This window comes from Anolis sagrei, chromosome 2 (assembly GCF_037176765.1).
Source record: "Anolis sagrei isolate rAnoSag1 chromosome 2, rAnoSag1.mat, whole genome shotgun sequence".
Lineage (NCBI taxonomy): Eukaryota > Metazoa > Chordata > Lepidosauria > Squamata > Dactyloidae > Anolis > Anolis sagrei.
In genome coordinates, this window is record NC_090022.1 from 197,797,625 (window position 1) to 197,805,690 (window position 8,066).

An 8,066-nucleotide genomic window follows, 5' to 3' on the forward strand; every position below is an offset into this window, starting at 1 on the left:
CTGCTCTAACATAAGAGTGTCTCTGTACCCTCTTTGAGAAATTCTGTGAAGGCCATGAAAGCATTTAAAAATGTGGAAAGCTGCGCCCGTACCTTGGGAAGTCTGATCTGCCCACGGTGGTCCATGCCCTTGTTACATCCCAATTAGATTACTGCAATACACTCTACGTGGGTTGCCTTTGGAGACTGTTCAGAAACTTTAACTAGTCCAATGGGGGCTGCCAGATTACTCACTGTAGCAGCATACAGGGAGCATACTATCCCCCGTTGTGTCAGCTCCACGGGCTGCCGGTCCACTTCCGAGCACAATTCAAAGTTCTGGTCTTGACCTATAAAGCCCTATACAGTTCTGGCCCAGCTTACTTGTCTGAACGTATCTCCCTCTACTTCCTGCCTCGGAGTCTAAGATTGTCCGGGGAGGCCCTGCTCTCGATCCCGCCTTCCTCGCAAATGCGTTTTGTGGGAATAAGAGATAGGGCCTTCTCGGTGGCGGCCCCCCACCTGTGGAAAATTCTTCAGTGGAATTGTCAGTTACATCCTTCCTTTCCTTCAGGAACAAACTCAAATCATGGTTTTGGTACCAGGCATTTGGGTAGCAAGCTTGACAGCAATTACAATGTTTTTGAGAACTGACTATAGACCAGCTTGGACTGGGTCGTTGGTTTCTGAATCGGACTCTGATATGGCTATATGGTTAATAATGTTTTAAATGGATTTTTAACCTAATATTTTTATCTAATGTCGTGTTGTATTGGGTTTTTGTATGAGTGGGCATCAAATTGTTGCCGGTTGTAAGCTGGCCTGAGTCCTCTTTCGGGGGTTTGAGAAGGACAGGGTACAAATGTTTGAAATAAATAAAATAAATAATAAATAATGTATTTAAGTGAAGTTCTGCAAGTGTTAGTTTTGTGCCCAAATGGCAGCAGCAGGCAAGCTCTTCAATTATCTTCAACTCTCAAATTAGACAGTTTATGTATAGTCATCCCCAAGTTCTCAAAACCCCAAATGTTTTCCATGAGGTTTTTGTTTATTTTTTTTTTGTCTGTTTCCTCTGTTTGTCTTCTGTAGCACACTTTTTAATTATTTTAGAGTTTCATGGATAAATATTATTCTGAAGGGCCAACTCAGGGCCCTTCTACACAACCCTATATCTAAGAATATCAAGACAGCAAATCCCACAATATCAGCTTTGAACTGGGTTATCTGAGTCCACACTGCCATATATTCCAGTTCAAAGCAGATAATGTGGGGTTTTATTCCGCTGTGAGGAAGGGACTTCAGTCCTATGGATAGCTTTCTGAGATACCAAACTTCGCTGTGTAAGTGTTCAGGAAAAACATTATTTGCACATTGGGGGAAGTACCAGAGACTCTTTTGTTTTCTCTCTTCCTCAAAAAAACACCGAGAGGTCATTCTAATGGAGGAAATAGGCTGTGAGTGGAAGATGAAAACTGCCCAATCACCTGATGCATCTTTGATCATATTTTATCTTTCACAAGACAAAGGCAAGGCATTTTAAAAAAAAAACAAAAAAAAACACCTTCCTAAATAGCAGTTTTTAGATACTGTTTAAGGGGAGGTTGTCTCTCTCTTTGATAACTCTGTGATTCAGTAGAAACCAAGTATCAGGAAGATAACATATCTGGGTCAGTTATGTTTTAGATTCAGGTGCCACTAAAATTGCTCTAGTTTAGCTCTGCTTCACACCAAGGGGAGTTTGATTTACATTAATCAGCTAGGCTTCTATTCACACACATTTTTCTCAACCCCAATACATATATAAAACATATACCATTTGCATCATAGTATCAACTTGTATGAATATTGCAATAATTATACCCTGATTGTAATTCTAGCTGTTTAAATACACTAGGCAGAAACATCAGCAAATAATTATAGGATATGGAGGAAGAAGAAAACACAAGGGGAATTGCATGTTACTTTTAGATTTATTATTTGATATTACAAATGTAATAAGATAGTAGAAGATCTTAAGTTTCATCTTGAGATTGAAAATGTTGTGTAGATACATAAAAATTCATCATTATTATCAAGATTCTTATGGTGTAGTGGTTTGAGCATTGAACTATGGCTCTGGAGACCAGGGTTCAAATCCCTATTCATCCATGAAACCCATTGAATGACCTTAGGCAAGTCACACAGCCTCAGAGGAAGGCAATGACAACTCTTTTCTGGACAAATATTGCTTCAAAACCCTGTGATAAATTGCCATAGGTAGGAAACAACTTTAAGGCCCACAATAACTAAATTTCCTGCCACAGGGTCCCTAGATCCTAGGATGATGCTGCTGTACACTACATTGTGCGCTGATTTTCAGGCCCACCGTTGCACATTTATTATATATCAAGGAAAGTATGGACGATGCAATAAGCAAGCTTGTTGGGGCTCAGCAGCATGGGGATGCTGGGGATTCTGCCTCAGAGGATGAGGGGAATGATGGATTTTTCACTGAGTCTGTGTGCGTTCAGGCTGAAAACCACAGAAATGCAGCCTGTAGATCAGAGATAGAGGGTGTTTGGGGAACTGCCCCGCAATAAGATATTAGGCCTCTGCTGGGAGAGAGCAAAGGAAAGGTTAATCAGAAGGTCAGAAAAACTTCATGAAAAGCAGTCCTTGTTAATCCAGGTGCCGAAAGGATGCTCTAATGACTGGTCAGGTTTGAACTTAAATTAAGTGATGTTTCTCTGGTCTCATTAGAGCAGACGATATTGCCAGACAATATTGCCTTAAGATCAAGTTCGTGTTCAGCTCTCAAGTTTGCCTTTGTTTCTGAAAGACTTTTTGCCTTGGAGAAGTTCTTTTTCATGTTTATGGATTTATGCCTATGCTCTTGACTTCATGGATTTCATGTACTTTGCTACCTTGGACTATTGATCCATATACATATTCGGACTACAGTTGGGGGGGGGGGGGGCTCCCCCTAGCACCAACTGCTGCTCTGGGCCAGAGTGAAGAGAGAGGAGGCCAGGGGACAGTTCCACCTTGACTTATGCATATGTCATCAGTTGGGGACCCCTCTCCCCCCCATACCAACTGCCACTCTGGGCCAGAGTGAAGAGGGGGGGCCAGGGGACAGTTCCATCTTGTTTCCTGCATATGTCATCAGTTGGAGGCCCCTCCCCCCAGCACCAACTGCCGCTCTGGGCCAGAGTGAAGAGGGGGGGGGGCAGGGGACAGTTCCATCTTGTGTCCTGCATATCAGATATTTACATTATGATTCATGACAGTAGCAAAATTACAGTTATGAAGTAGCAATGAAAATAAGTTTGTTTGGGGGTCACCACAACATGAGGACCTGTATTAAGGGGTCACAGGATTAGGAACGTTGAGAAACATTGTTCTAGAACAAAGGCATAAATCTAGTATGCTTTCCATAGTCGATTTTATTCAACAAACTGTGTTGTTAAAACCTACATTTTGTTTCCTCCCCCCCCCCCCGACTTTTTGTGCAATGGAGAGCTGAACATGTTACGTTATAGAAATATATATAACATTTTAAGTGAAAATTAGGGTCACCAACTGGATGCTAATACTTTTGGTGGGTTAAGTATGAAGAAGTTTACAAGGAGCAACACTGAGCATTGTATATTTAAACCATTATAAGATCTGGAACAATCTCTTCTGTAAATTTAAAGTTAGGTACTAGAATTAATCACAACCATTTCTCAACAATTTGCAGAATTGTTTTGATCTGCAACTGCAGCAAATGTCTACCATAACTTGTCAGATTAGTTAATTTTTCTAAAGCCTATAATTTAATTTGCAGCATAATTTGCAATCAGATTTAGAAAAGAAAAAGAAAAAACGGTAAAATCAATTGACAAAATATAACTCTCCAGGGGAAAAATGTCTTTTCCCTCTGTTTTGTGCCAATCTGAAAGGCCTTTTTTAATCAGATGCCTATTGGAACAGTTCCAACACACTGATGGAAATAATGTGTCAAAAAGAACATTGTAAAAGGGTAAGTTGACTATAATCTGGAACTTTACTCAGTAAAATTATTAAAACTATTCAAGTGAGCAAATACTATATAGTCAGTTTCATTGTACATCAGAAATAGTACTATTACTGAGGTTGAAGTTAGACTAGGACCTTGTATATACAGGGTCCTCCCTGGCGAGTATTTAGACCAGGGGCCCACAAACTTTTTAAGCAGAGGGCCAGGTCACAGTCCCTCAAACTGTTGGAGGGCCGGATTATAATTTGAAAAATAAAACATGAATTCCTGTGCATGCTGCACATATCTTATTTGTAGTGTAATAAACACTTAAAAACAATACAATAATTAAAATGAGGAACAATGTTAACAAATATACTTATTAGTATTTCAATGGGAAATCTGGGCCTGCTTTTGGCTGATGAGATAGGATTGTTGTTGTTGTTATGTGCTTTCAAGTCGTTTCAGACTTAGGTTGACCCTGAGCGAGGGCCGGGTAAATGACCTTGGAGGGCCGCATCCGGCCCCCGGGCCTTAGTTTGAGGACCCCTGATTTAGACTAACAGCCCAAAGTTTCATATTAAAGACTCACCAAGGTGAAGATAGCCACAGAGATTTTAATTACCATATGGCCAGAAAAGATGCAAGTATGGCTAGCACCAAAAATATAACTAGGATAATCATGAATATGGGACATGCAGTTTTATACATTTGACAGCCATTCCAACCTTCCTGCTTCACCCGCATCCCTCCCTGATTGGCCAGCAGACAGGCTGGCCTGAAGCATAACTCTGATTGGCTGGTGCTCTGATGACATCGCCACCTTCAGGTGGTGTTCTCCAGGAGAGGAGATGGAGGACTGGCCCAAGGAAGTCCAATCAGCTGTGAGCCCCAGGAAATCTATCTCCATATCTGGAGGGTTTAGGGGGCTTCCAACTAGCATAATTGTCCAGCTTTGGGTGATAAAGTTTGTGACAGTCAAGTGCCTGGGGTCTCTGAAACAAAGGGTAGTGATCTCTGCCATTAGGGTCCAGACTTGGATGCATATTGTGAGTTCTTGATGATGGGGAAATGTTCTGGGAAACACAAGGGTGAGGGATTTTGAAACAAAAGGTGGTGATCTTCTGTAATCAAACCTTGGATGCCAAATAAAGGAATTCAAATGAGTACACATTTTGAGTTTCTGTTTCTGCAGCAAGCCATCTCTCAGCCCAATTGAGACAATCAGCTGAGGAAGTATCAGCCGGTAATATCAGATCTAGAGCAGAGATCATCCTTACATGTCTACAATAGACCTTGATTGTCACCTGTCTAGGGATTTTGCCCAATCCTAGATGTCCAGTGGGGTCAGCAGGAAGGTGAAGACTCCTGTGGCTCACTTTGCAGAAATCATATAGCTGATATATATATTTGAGATATATATATATACTAGCTGTGCCCTGCCACGCGTTGCTGTGGCCTATAGTAAAACTTATTAAAGTTGAGGTAGATATCTGGACTATTATGAAAGAGAGGTACCTACCTATTCCTTCCCCCTTTTCCTCCCACTTTCTCTCCTTTCTTCCTTCTCTACCTCTTTCTTTCTTTCCTTCTTTCACTACTTGGTTTCATCCTTCTCCCTTTCCTTCATTCCTTCCCCCTTTCTTCCTTTGCCTTTCTTCCCTCCCTGTTTGCTTCCTTCTTTCTCTTTTTATTTCCTTTTATTTCACCACCATCATAACAATAACAATTTTTTGAGTTTTGTTGTTTTGCTGTTTTGTGAGTGTGTTGTTGTGTTGTTTTTCATTTTGAGTAGATATGTTTGTACCTTGTGGGTTGTGTTATGGCCATGGGAATTTTGGTTAAGTTTCGTTGGGGGGTTTTTGAGTTTTGTTTCCTCGTTGGATGCCCCTAACAAATTTATATATATATATATATATAGAGAGAGAGAGAGAGAGAGAGATATGATATGATATAGAAGCAGGGCAGAGAGTGAAGAATACAAGATAGACAATTATCAGAAAATAATACATTTTATCAGAGTTGGGAAAATCATAGTGTTTTTGTGAGAGATTCACTGTTGCAGATCTGGAGTTTTGGAGTTCGATGTCACCTGTACACAGATGACGTCCAACTCTATCACTCCTTTCCACCTACTACAAAGGAGGCTGTTCAGGTCCTGAACTGGTGCTTGGCAGCTGTGACAGTCTGGATGAGGGCGAGCAAATTGAAATTGGATCCAGACAAGACAGAAGTACTCATGGTCCATCGTAAGTCCGAACAGGGCATAGGGTTACAGCCTGTGTTGGTTGGGGCTGCAACCCTCCCTGAAGACACAGATTCACAGCCTGGGCTCATTGCTGAGCCTTGAACCCCAGGTCTCGGCGGTGGCCAGAGGACCTTTTGCACAATTAAAACATGTGTGCCAGTTGCACCTGTACCTTGAGAAGTCTGACTTCGCCATAGTAGTCCATGCTCTGGTTACATCCCATATAGACTACTGCAACGTGCTCTATGTGGGGGTTGCCTTTGAAGACTGCTTGGAAGCTTCAAATGGTCCAAATGGGCAGCAGCCAGATTGCTCACCGGAGCGGTGTTCAGGCAGCATACAACCCCTCTGTTACACCAACTCTTCTGACTGCCAGTTTGCTACTGGGTACAATTCAAAGTGCTGGCTTTAGCCTATAAAGCTCTAAACGATTCTGGCCCAGCTTACCTGTCCAAATGTATCTCTCCCTATGAACCATCTAAAAGTTTAAGATCGTCCGGGGAGGTCCTGCTCTCGGTCCTGCCTTCTTCGCAGGCACGACTGGCGGGGAGGAGAGACAGGGCCTTCTCAGTAGAACTCCCTCCCCAGGTATAGATTAGCCCCCTCTCTCTTGACCTTCTGGGAAATAGTGAAAATGTGGTTATTTGAACAAGTTGAAGGTCCCAACTGATGACATAGGCAGGAGACAAGATGGAACTGTCTTGTGACCCCCTCTCTTCACTCTGGCCCAGAGTAGTACTTAGTGCGGGGGGGGGGGGCAACTGATGACATAGGCAGGAGACAAGATGAAACTGTCTTCTACCCCCCTCTCTCTTCACTCTGGGCCAGAGCAGCAGTTGGTGCAGGAGCTCCCAACTGATGACATCTTCATCAAAGGTCAAAAGGTGCTATCCACAGGGCCATTCTTTGTATGAAATTATGATGGAGTTAAGTCTTGTTAATCGTGTTGTTCCAGTTCTGGAACTCTTCCTGGAAAAGAAATATTGTTGTTAAAGTACCATTAATCATTTTTAAACAATTCTCAATTATATTGATATCATGATACCTGGGATTTGTTATTGTTGTGCCTTCAAGACATTAGAGACCCTAAGGCCATCCTATCAGAGGAGTTTCCTGACAGACTTGTAGAAAGAGGATTCACCTTCCTCTGAGGCTGAAAGAGTGTGGCTTGCACAAGGTGGCCCATGCTGACATTTTGACATACTTTTGCTGAAGGCTTCCAGGTCTCTCAAGGCTCTAAAGGAAACCCTTTTTAATGATCAGTGTACTTTATTATTTTGGAGATTCTAATTTTTAATAAATTACACTGTCTTATATATAAAAGCTAAAGGTTCTCAGGTACTGCCCAGCCCTGCTGTTTCGCTTCCTCTTCCCCATCACTTTGACAAATGGGTCGCGCCAGTCTTCATTTGTCATAAATATTCTGAGGTAAGGCAACCACTTAAAGGACTGGCCCCTCACCTCTACCATACAAAGCGAGGCCATGAGAGCCCCACATCCCCATCCCTCCCGCCCCATCTTTTTGCCAAGCTCAAATCCGCCCCACCACGGTTGCCACGGAAACGCGCCCCAGATCCCTCCCCCGCGGGCGCCTTCTCCCCTTCCCTCCAATTCTTCCATCGCAGACCGTTTCTTCTGCCCCCGCGCGCAGCCAATGGGATGCCTGTTGCTAAGCCTCCTGCTCATTTGAATGGCCCAATCGCGCGCCCGGGCCGTCTTTCTCCTTATAAGGGGAGGGAAAACCAGCGTGCTCCCTCTTAACCCTCCTGAGCTTCCAAAGCTCCCGATTAGCGCGCGCGAGGGAGGGGGGAAAAGCCACCCCGCCCCTCCCCCACCACGTCAGGGACAAAAAGGAGCTCCG

At 43.1% G+C, this 8,066-nt stretch overlaps 1 long non-coding RNA gene across 1 annotated transcript; it reads right to left on the reverse strand.

Annotated features, from left to right (window-relative positions):
• Nucleotides 1-6,652: 6,652 nt before the first annotated feature.
• Nucleotides 6,653-7,741, reverse strand: LOC137096426 (uncharacterized). The gene is made up of 2 exons (XR_010909462.1): nt 7,251-7,741; nt 6,653-7,174 (listed from the first exon to the last, which is right to left on the reverse strand). It is a non-coding gene; the product is annotated as an uncharacterized lncRNA (long non-coding RNA).
• Nucleotides 7,742-8,066: the final 325 nt, after the last annotated feature.